Raw genomic sequence first — 9,333 nt, forward strand, 5'->3', positions numbered from 1 at the left:
GAGTATGGGTGGAGGAAGACTTATCCTTTTCAGCCAGCCAAGAAAGTGGAAACACTGTTGTTCCTTCTTGTTAATTCACATAACTTCGGTTGTCCAGGTGAGGTTATCTGTAATGTGCACTCTCCAGAATTTAGTGCAGTCTACCTCTTCACAGTCGAGCCATTGATGGTCAGAGTTTTTCTTGGAGACCATAGCAACCTTTTTTTTTTTTTTTCTTTGTATATCAATCAGTCACCCTGGAATTATAAGGTTCTATCTGCATTCTAAGTGATTTTTTAATAATAAGCTTTAAAGTTTTTGCATTTCATAGCAAACAGTACGTTTAACATTTGTTTTTTTTTTTTTTTTTTTTTAAATAAGAAGTCTAAGAAATGTAAAATACTCATAAAAAAATTTCCATAATGTAAACAAGTTGTCATAGGAATATGCCAATAACTCAATTTTAACAAAAATGTCAGATAGAACCTTACAATTCTAAGGTTACTAATTGTTCTCAAAACATTGCATTTGCTCTGGTATGAACACTATAATTCCTGCCGACAGCAGAGCAAAGGAATACATATTATTTCTGAACAAATTTGACTGAACAAATAGTTGATCTTGCAATAAATTCTTAAACTGTATAAATCCCTTATAGCAAACAGAAATATCAGTCAATCAGTGCTGAACATTCAACAGTGTAAATATGGTAAAAGTCAATTTACTCATGTTTAGCTCTCTGAGATCATTATATTATTCTGCTTGTCTTGAATTATTCCATGACTTTGCTAGGATTTGTAATGCTTTGCTCATTTTGATTTGCATTGCGAATAACATTTTCAGCTTACCAAAAGCAAACTAGCGAGAAACATATCTCACACCCAGACTGAGCAGCTGCATATTTGCCCTGCATTCAGCTGACTGGTGTGTAAATATATGCATAGCAAATTAAATGACAGCACTCTTCTGCATTTGAGAGGATGATTCTTGACAGTGAAAAGGGTAGGGGACTTTCAAAGCAATTCACACATAAAAACAAAAATAACATTGCTTTATTGTATATACCTGCTATGGTATTTTCCTAACTGCAGAGGAATCTAAATAAGATTCACTCAAACAAATCTCTACAGCAATATTTTTTTGTCCAACAGGAGAAGTAAAAAAAAAATCAGCTGTTTCTGCTTTTAATAGATGAATACCATAATCGGACATCCAATCTTAGAATTGTGGAATGTTTTGGAAGCAAAGGTCACGGTTTGCAAACATCTCACAATGTCTGATCTGGCCACTGCACTCGAGTAGTGTGTACTTTGGCGTGTGTGTTTCACAACTGATCACCCCTCTGGGATTCAGTGCTATGCAGACTAAATGTCCTACCAGCAGACATAGCAAATCAAAATCACAATATCTAAGATCAAGCCCTGACCTGTAATCCCAGATGTTGCAGAGATGTGTGTGGTCACTTATCTGCCATGTGCTAATATTATAAAAAGTGTTATAAAAACATGCATTGCTGTTGCATGCTGTTAAATTACCTTCAGGTCATTCAATATGTATGTGACTTTTTTTAAAATTAGCAGAACATTAAATAACATTTTGTTGATGAAACCATGAAAGGCCAGTGGCCCTAGGCTAGTATAAAGCTTAGTGTGATTTCACCAAGTACTCTGTTAAAAAATAAATAAATAATTAAAAAAAAAAAAAAAAAATATATATATATATATATATATATATATATATATATATATATATATATATATATATATACATACCGCCAATTAGTCATCACAACTTAATACTTATCTTAATAAGTTATCTAATCTGAATTTAATGTGTTGACAATGCTTGTATATTAAAGTTGTACTTGGATGAACTGAAAAATAAAGTGTCGAAAAAAAGTGTCTCAACATTTTAGGTTCACTTAAATCAGGGGTCTCTAAACTCAGTCCTGCAGATTTTAGCTCCAACTCGCCTCAACACATCTGCAATAATGTTTCTAGAAAGCCTATTAAGAGCTTGATTGGCTAGCCCAGGTTTGCCTTATTGGGGTTAGAACTAAACTTTGCAGGACACCTGGCTTCCAGAATAGAGTTTGGAAACCCCTGACAAAGTGAAGTTGTCTTAACTAAAATTGACAGTTAAACTTGACAAAAGAATGATGTTGATATGGCTTTATAATTTAAGTTTAATAGACATAGTTTAAGTTTAGTGGACTTAAAAATTGATCTGACACAGTTCACACATGTTCAAACAGTTCACACATGTTTGTTCAATTGAATTATACCACATACAGTATCTTTGGGAGAACCCAGAGGAAACTCACAAGGAAAACATACAACTTGCCCAGCCAGGACTTGAACCAGCGACCTTCTTGCAATGAGGCAACAATGCTAACCATTGAGCCTCCATGCCAAGTTACTTAGCATTTAATACTAAAATTAGGTTTTTGAAGTCTGCAAATACAAATTTTACCAAAGCAGCAGGTATTTGAGAGGAACCTCAGAAAAACACACCACAATATTTCAATGAGAAAATGGCTGTCAGTGTTGCCAGATATACAGTACTTGATTACTTCCAGCCCAAACTGTCCAAGACCCTCTCAAAAGCACAAAAAACACGTAAAAACTAAAGATGATTAGGTACACACACAGTTGGCTTTGGTTAAATATTTAGCATAAAATGCACATTTAAAACACACATGATCCCAAACCCTCACACATTTTTTCAGATGACTTTTTTTTTTTAAATAATAAGTTCAGTCAAGTAAAACTTTGATGTATAAGTTATGTCAACACATTCCTCCAGATAAGTTAATGTAAAATTAAGCTGTCATAACTAATTGGTACAATCATTTTTTTATAGTGTGTGGACAATGTGAAACAAATGTCCGCTGATGAGTCCACGTTTACTGTCTATTTCACATTCTGGAGAGATATGGTGTGGAGAAGCCCCAAAAGAAGCACAGCACCCAGACTGCTGCATGCCCAGAGTGAGTAATGGGGGTGGATCAGTGATGGTTTGGGCTGCAATATCATGGCATTCCCTAGGCCCAATGCTTGTGCTAGATGGGCCTGTCATTACTCGGACTGGAAAGATTATGTTTATGGTTAAACTGGGAAAAGACTGAATCCAAAGTAAAGAAGTGTATGAAAGGACGCAAACAGGGTGTCATGATTTGAAGGATATTTTATGCAAGCAGGGGTTTGGCCTTTTAAAAAGCTACATACGGTAACAGAGTAATTGCAAATGTTTTTTTAGAAACCACTTTAGGAGAATGTAATTATTTATTTTCATTATTCAAACAGACTGACATATTTATGCTGTACAATAGCCTGTTTTACACATTAATACCAGTAAAGATCTGTAAAATTACTGGAACAACTTTACTGGTAAAATTCAAATATGCACTGTTCACACAGGACATGACAGTCAGTAATTTTTTATAGAAAAACATCCATTTTAAAATGCAGGTAAAATTGGACAGAAATTAGCTCTAAACAGTTGTGCTTGTATTTGTAAACATGAAAGGGATTTGATTTTTTGTTGTTTCATTTGTACTTCAGACTTTCACATTTACAGAGCTGCTTCTGTCTCAGATACAAGGCAAAATACTGCAGAACTATAAGAAGAAAATCTTGCAGCTAGCATTTGAAGGAAAGATAAGCAAAACTGAAGCTAAAAAAAACTAAAAATTTTTACACATTTGACAGAGGTCTAAAAGAAGGACACGGGCAAAGTATTGCAAAAGTATTATGAGCAACTCTGATAAAGAGATGCGGAAGACATGTGAACACTTTCACATGTCAAGATGTACATATGAATGTGTGCTTATGAGAAACTTATCGAAATTAAAGAATACGGGTATATTCTTTTAAAATCTCACTCACCGATTGAAGTTTGAAGTCGCACTCCCCTTCTGTTATACACATTTGAATGCAGCAGTTTCAGGTAACTCACAGCAGTTTATCACAAGTTTAAGCAATATTTTTTCACAGCTGGCACTAAGGAGGAACATAAAAATGTTGTCAGATTAGCAAGCAGCAACTAAATGTGTCTGGACAAAACACTGAAAAGCTTTTATTTTTCATAAACAGTGTAAATGCCCCATCAGAATCAGAATGTTCTGATTGACCAAGAATAGACGCTTCTAGTCAGTGCAATTTTCCTTCTGTTTTCACACAGAGTTCACAGAATTCAGAAAACGTGCCATTACTTTTAACTTCTCAGTCTGGAACACTCCAGGAACATTTGCCAGTACTTTTAAAACATACCTGTTTACACATTGTCTTTTTGTGGAAATGTACCTGTAATTTTCTGGAAAATATGTATGTATAAATGGGGATCACTGCTCAAGCAATTCCTTTGAGCTGAAATCACTTTGATGAAACATCAGCCAAGTGCTATCAGCCAATAGCTTTGGCTAAGAAACCCACTACAACAATGAACTGTGAGAGACTCAAGAAAAGATGATCAAGATCTTAGCAGAGTAGTGTGAGAGACTAGTGTGAAGATTCACTTTGAAATATTAGTTAAGGTCCATACATTACTCTTGTTATATTAGTTTATCTCATATCACTCAGTACATCCATCTATTTATTTATAAGTGAGGGAATGTGGGATGGTCTGAAACTGAGAATTATTGAAATTGTGAAAACAGTAATGGTGAAATAATGTTGATAAATTTTGTGTAAGCTTGAAGGTAGTATTGACTCCCTGTGCATCACTGAATGGAAAACATAATATTGAAAAAATAATATGCGGTTATATTAATAGTTCATCTCTATCCCAAAACAGACTTCAAAAGTTCACAGAGCAGCTGTGATAATATTTTGGAGGCACTGCAGCCTTATAGGGAGAAAGAAGAATAGTTTAATCTCTTCACCTGCTATACATGTTATAACTAATCTCTTTGATGTAGCCCAGAACAGTAATGTAAAACAAAGCTGCTTTACTCACACAATAAACTTTATGTATAAATAATGTCATGTTCTCATAAGCCAAGAATATTCATGTTTTTTGATTATCCTTTTAAAAGGATAACCTTGAAAGCCCCCATCCCACATAAATAAACCCAGTATTGTACAAGATTCCACATCAATGTGTGTACAGCATATACAGTAGAGCAAACTCCGTTTACAGAACTATTAACATATAGTTGATCAGTTCACAATCATTAATACTACAATAGCTACATTATGATGTAGCAACCAATAATCGTAAATACAAAAAATAAAAATTATTATATATATATATATATATATATATATATATATATATATATATATATATATATATATATATATATATATATATATATATATATATTATTTACACAGTATAAAACACTAGAATTTACTTTGAATTACTATTAAGTATTAGTGTGTGATTCAAAAACAATGTAGTATTAACTCTGAATTACTAATGAAGCAATTTTTTATGCAAATCCTGGAGTGTGTTTTCCCCTCCCAGATATGATAAAAACAGTCCTTCATAACAACGTGGAAATAATGTGTTTTTATACTTAATAAATATGAACAAATGCATTTAAAGTTAAGAACCATTTCTAACCTGTTTCACAAAGTTGTTGCCTTATGAGGAAAAAAAAAAATATAAAGAAAATTATAAGGTTCTATCCACGTTCTAAATATATTTTAGATACTGAGATATTTTTCATACATCGTGTCAGAGATGTAACGTAAATGATCAAAATTCTCTTGAAATGCAAATTGGTGTTTAAAAAAAAAAAAAAAAAAAAAGGCAAATGCAGATAGAACCTTCTAATTCTAAAAAGTTTTTTTTTGCCTACAATTATACTAATTGTCAGATCATTAATTGAAGCATTACTTATCAAGAAATACAAGGTACAAAAAGAAAAAAAAATACAAAAAAATATTTTTTGATGTTTGAGAAAGCTAAGAAGGTCCTTTCAATAACATTTAATAATTGCTTGCATATGAATTTTTTGTTGAAATTAATAAAAGGCTGTGTTTAAATATTTTGTCAAGTGCAGATGCTAATTTTGTGTTATCAGTATGGATAGTTTAATTTAATTATATGCCCCATAAATTTAAGTATTTGTTATTTAAATAACGCTTTCTTTCAAGATCTCATTTAAAGTCTCTCCTCAACTTTGTAGTGCAGCATTTGATCAACTGGTTTCTCGCTGCCAACAGAGCAGTCTGTCTTAGAGTAAACAACTTACATAAAAACATTGCATAATTTTAAATAAAGTTGTCATTAAATAAGAATGTGTAAATCAATTTTGGAAAAAAAAAAAAAAAAAAAGCTTATAAAAAAAAGCTTATCAAAATAGTTGCGGAACTCCAACAAAGCTGTTTTAATCACTTCAGCATAAGTGAATATTATTTAATAGAGATAATGGCAACACATTTTTCAATAAATTCACTACAATGACAATAATAGCATTACCTGCTTGAAGAATAGTATTGTCTACAGCTGGGGTGTCCAAACTCGGTCCCGTAGGGCCGGTGTCCTGCCGAGTTAGCTTTAACTTGCTTCAACACACCTGGAAGTTTCTAGTGTATCTAGTGAGAGCTTGATTAGCTGTTTCAGGTGTGTTTGATTAGGGTTGGAGCTAAACTCTCAAGGACACCAGCCCTCCAGGACCGAGTTTGCACACCCCTGGTCTACAGCAATGGTCTCAAACTTCCTCAAGTGCCAAAGCTCTGTATAGTTTAGCTCCAACCACCTCACACCAGCTTAATAGTCTAGTAGCCTTGAACACCTTGATTACTTGATCTGCTGGGCTTGATTAGGGTTGGAGCAAAACTGTACAGAGCTGCAGCTCGTTAGGTATTTTGTTTTATAGTAGTATGAGAAATGTATAATGAGGAAAAAAAAAAGGCTACTACAGTTGCAATGTTAACATTAGATTAAAATAAACTTTTATTAGATATTATCAACAATTGATAACTCAATCATCAGTGCACACTCACAGAAGTACAAAACTTAAGAGTTATCACAAAAATACCAATTTTATTATTCATTATTTAGCAATTTATTTACTTACAAAAACAAGCACTTACAAGATAAGCTGGAACAAGGAACTGCTGGTGTGACAAAGGTTTGCAACAGTACAATTCAAGACCACAAAAGAAAGACATGCTTGGGTAAAAATAGACAAGACATGATTAAACTAAATACATGCAGGGGTGAGACAGGTGAAGATACTGAACATTAACACAGCAGGAAACAGAACAATTGGAATCACATGATGGAAACAGAAAGAACATGGAGCACGGCACATGGGGAACCAACAGATAATAGACACATGATGAGAACACACAACACGGACTGACATGTTACAGTAATCAGATTACAACTTCAAATTTAACAAGTCCCTAACTATAAAATTATCTTGAACTAAGTTTAATAAAAGCATTTCATCACCTTAGAATTATAAGGTTCTATATAACATTTTGTGTCAAAATTGAGTTTTTATTACATATTCTTATTAAATGACATCTTATTTACATTATGGTATGTTTTTTATAAGTTGTTTTACATTTTAAGACTTTTTATTTAAAAAGCAAAAAAGGTTTATCTACAAAGTCAAACTCTAGTTTGGCTCTATAAGGTTCTTTCTGTAAGTCAATCAGCATTTTTAATGCATGCACGAAGACCAGTTAGGATCAGCTTTCTTTGTAATTTTGCAGGACTGCTCCATAGACAGCAGTAAACACCAGGAAGACAAAATCACACAAAATCAGAGTCAGCTAAATAATGCCATACCACACAAAATTGAGATGTGTGTAAATGTGATGATGAAGAAGCATTTCTTGACATTGAGATTCATTCACTCATTCATTTTCATTTTGGCTCAGCTCCTTTATTAATCTGGGTTCACCGCAGCGGAATGAACCGCCAACTTATCCAGCATATGTTTTACTCAGCGGATGCCCTTCCATTTGCAACCCATCACTGGGAAATTTCCATACTCAACACTCATTCACATACATGCACTATGGCCAATTTTAGCTTACCCAATTCACTTGTACCGCATGTCTTTGGACTTGTGGGAGAAACCAGAGCACCCGGAGGAAACCCACGCAAACACAGGAAGAACATGCACACTCTACACAGAAATGCCAACTGATCCAGCCGAGGCTCGAACCAGCAACCTTCTTCCTGTGAGGGCAAACGTGCTACCCACTGCGCCACCGCATAGCCGACATTGAGATGAAATATTACATTTTACATTGTTGAAAAATAAATTAATATTAAAAACACACACACACACACACACACACACACACACACACACACACACACACACACACACACACACACACACACACACACACATATATATATATATATATATATATATATATATATAACATATATAAATATATTCATTAGTTTACATATTGTCAGTGAAACCCTTTTTAGTGTTTATTAAACTAATTTGATCATCGTCTGTTTCTTTTAAAGTCTTTAAATTTAATATTAGGCCTTGAAGGGCAAAAGCTTAATTTAATTCATGGGGCAAACAATTCAATAAATATAATTCAATAATAAATATAAAGCATACAATTTAATAAATGTTAACATATTAATTAGATAAAATTAACATCTGCACTGGAAAAAAAAAATATTTAGCACAGGCTTGTATGCTTAATTTGAACAAGAATAAATATTCATCCTAAAACATTAAATAAATGCTATAGAAAGCAAAAAATTTACTTTCTCAAGCATCAACATATTGCTACAACACCAACTTATATATATAATATATATATATTTGGTTGTATTCCTTGAGAAGTAATGCTTCAATGATTGATCTGCCAGATAGAACCTTACCTTATAATTCCAAGTGGAAAATGACTTTTCAGAATGAGAAGGTTCTATCTGCATTTAACATGTTTTTTTTTTTTTTTTTTGCAAATGTAAGACAACTCTGATAATTTACGTTCAGAGAACCCTTAGGGTGTATAAAAAGAGAAATGTTTGCTATATGCAGAAACTTTAAAGCTCAATATCTAAAAAATCATATAGAAAGCAGATAGAACCTTATAATTCTGTGTGACGATTTGTAGTTTCATTGTGAGTCTAGTTAATTTAACTAATGATAATTATTGGACTATTGATATTATGTATTAAGTCATGAGCACCACTAAAAATACAGTGTGAATATTCTTTAAAAATACAGTTAAAGTTTAAGTAGTAAGTAACGGTCACCCTTTTTTATGGCTTGTTTGTTGAATTTAAATTACATTGCATCTGCATGCAAACTAATTCTCATAAGATTATAATTAGACTGTTAAGTTGGGGTTAGGGTTAGTGTAAGTTGATATGCACTTGCCAATAGTTAGTTAAATGTCTGTTGAAGGA

At 32.9% G+C, this 9,333-nt stretch overlaps 1 long non-coding RNA gene across 1 annotated transcript in view; it reads right to left on the reverse strand.

The window, feature by feature from the left end:
- The window catches only part of LOC141385598 (uncharacterized), a 67,558-nt gene extending 61,060 nt beyond the window's left edge, over positions 1 to 6,498 (reverse strand). Inside the window, exons 1-2 of the long non-coding RNA XR_012406330.1 lie at positions 6,409 to 6,498; positions 3,867 to 3,980 (exon numbers count right to left, since the gene is read on the reverse strand). This is a non-coding gene — a long non-coding RNA (uncharacterized lncRNA). The remainder of the gene's footprint in view (positions 1 to 3,866; positions 3,981 to 6,408) is intronic.
- Positions 6,499 to 9,333: the final 2,835 nt, after the last annotated feature.

The sequence above is a fragment of the Danio rerio genome, chromosome 5 (assembly GCF_049306965.1).
Source record: "Danio rerio strain Tuebingen ecotype United States chromosome 5, GRCz12tu, whole genome shotgun sequence".
NCBI lineage: Eukaryota > Metazoa > Chordata > Actinopteri > Cypriniformes > Danionidae > Danio > Danio rerio.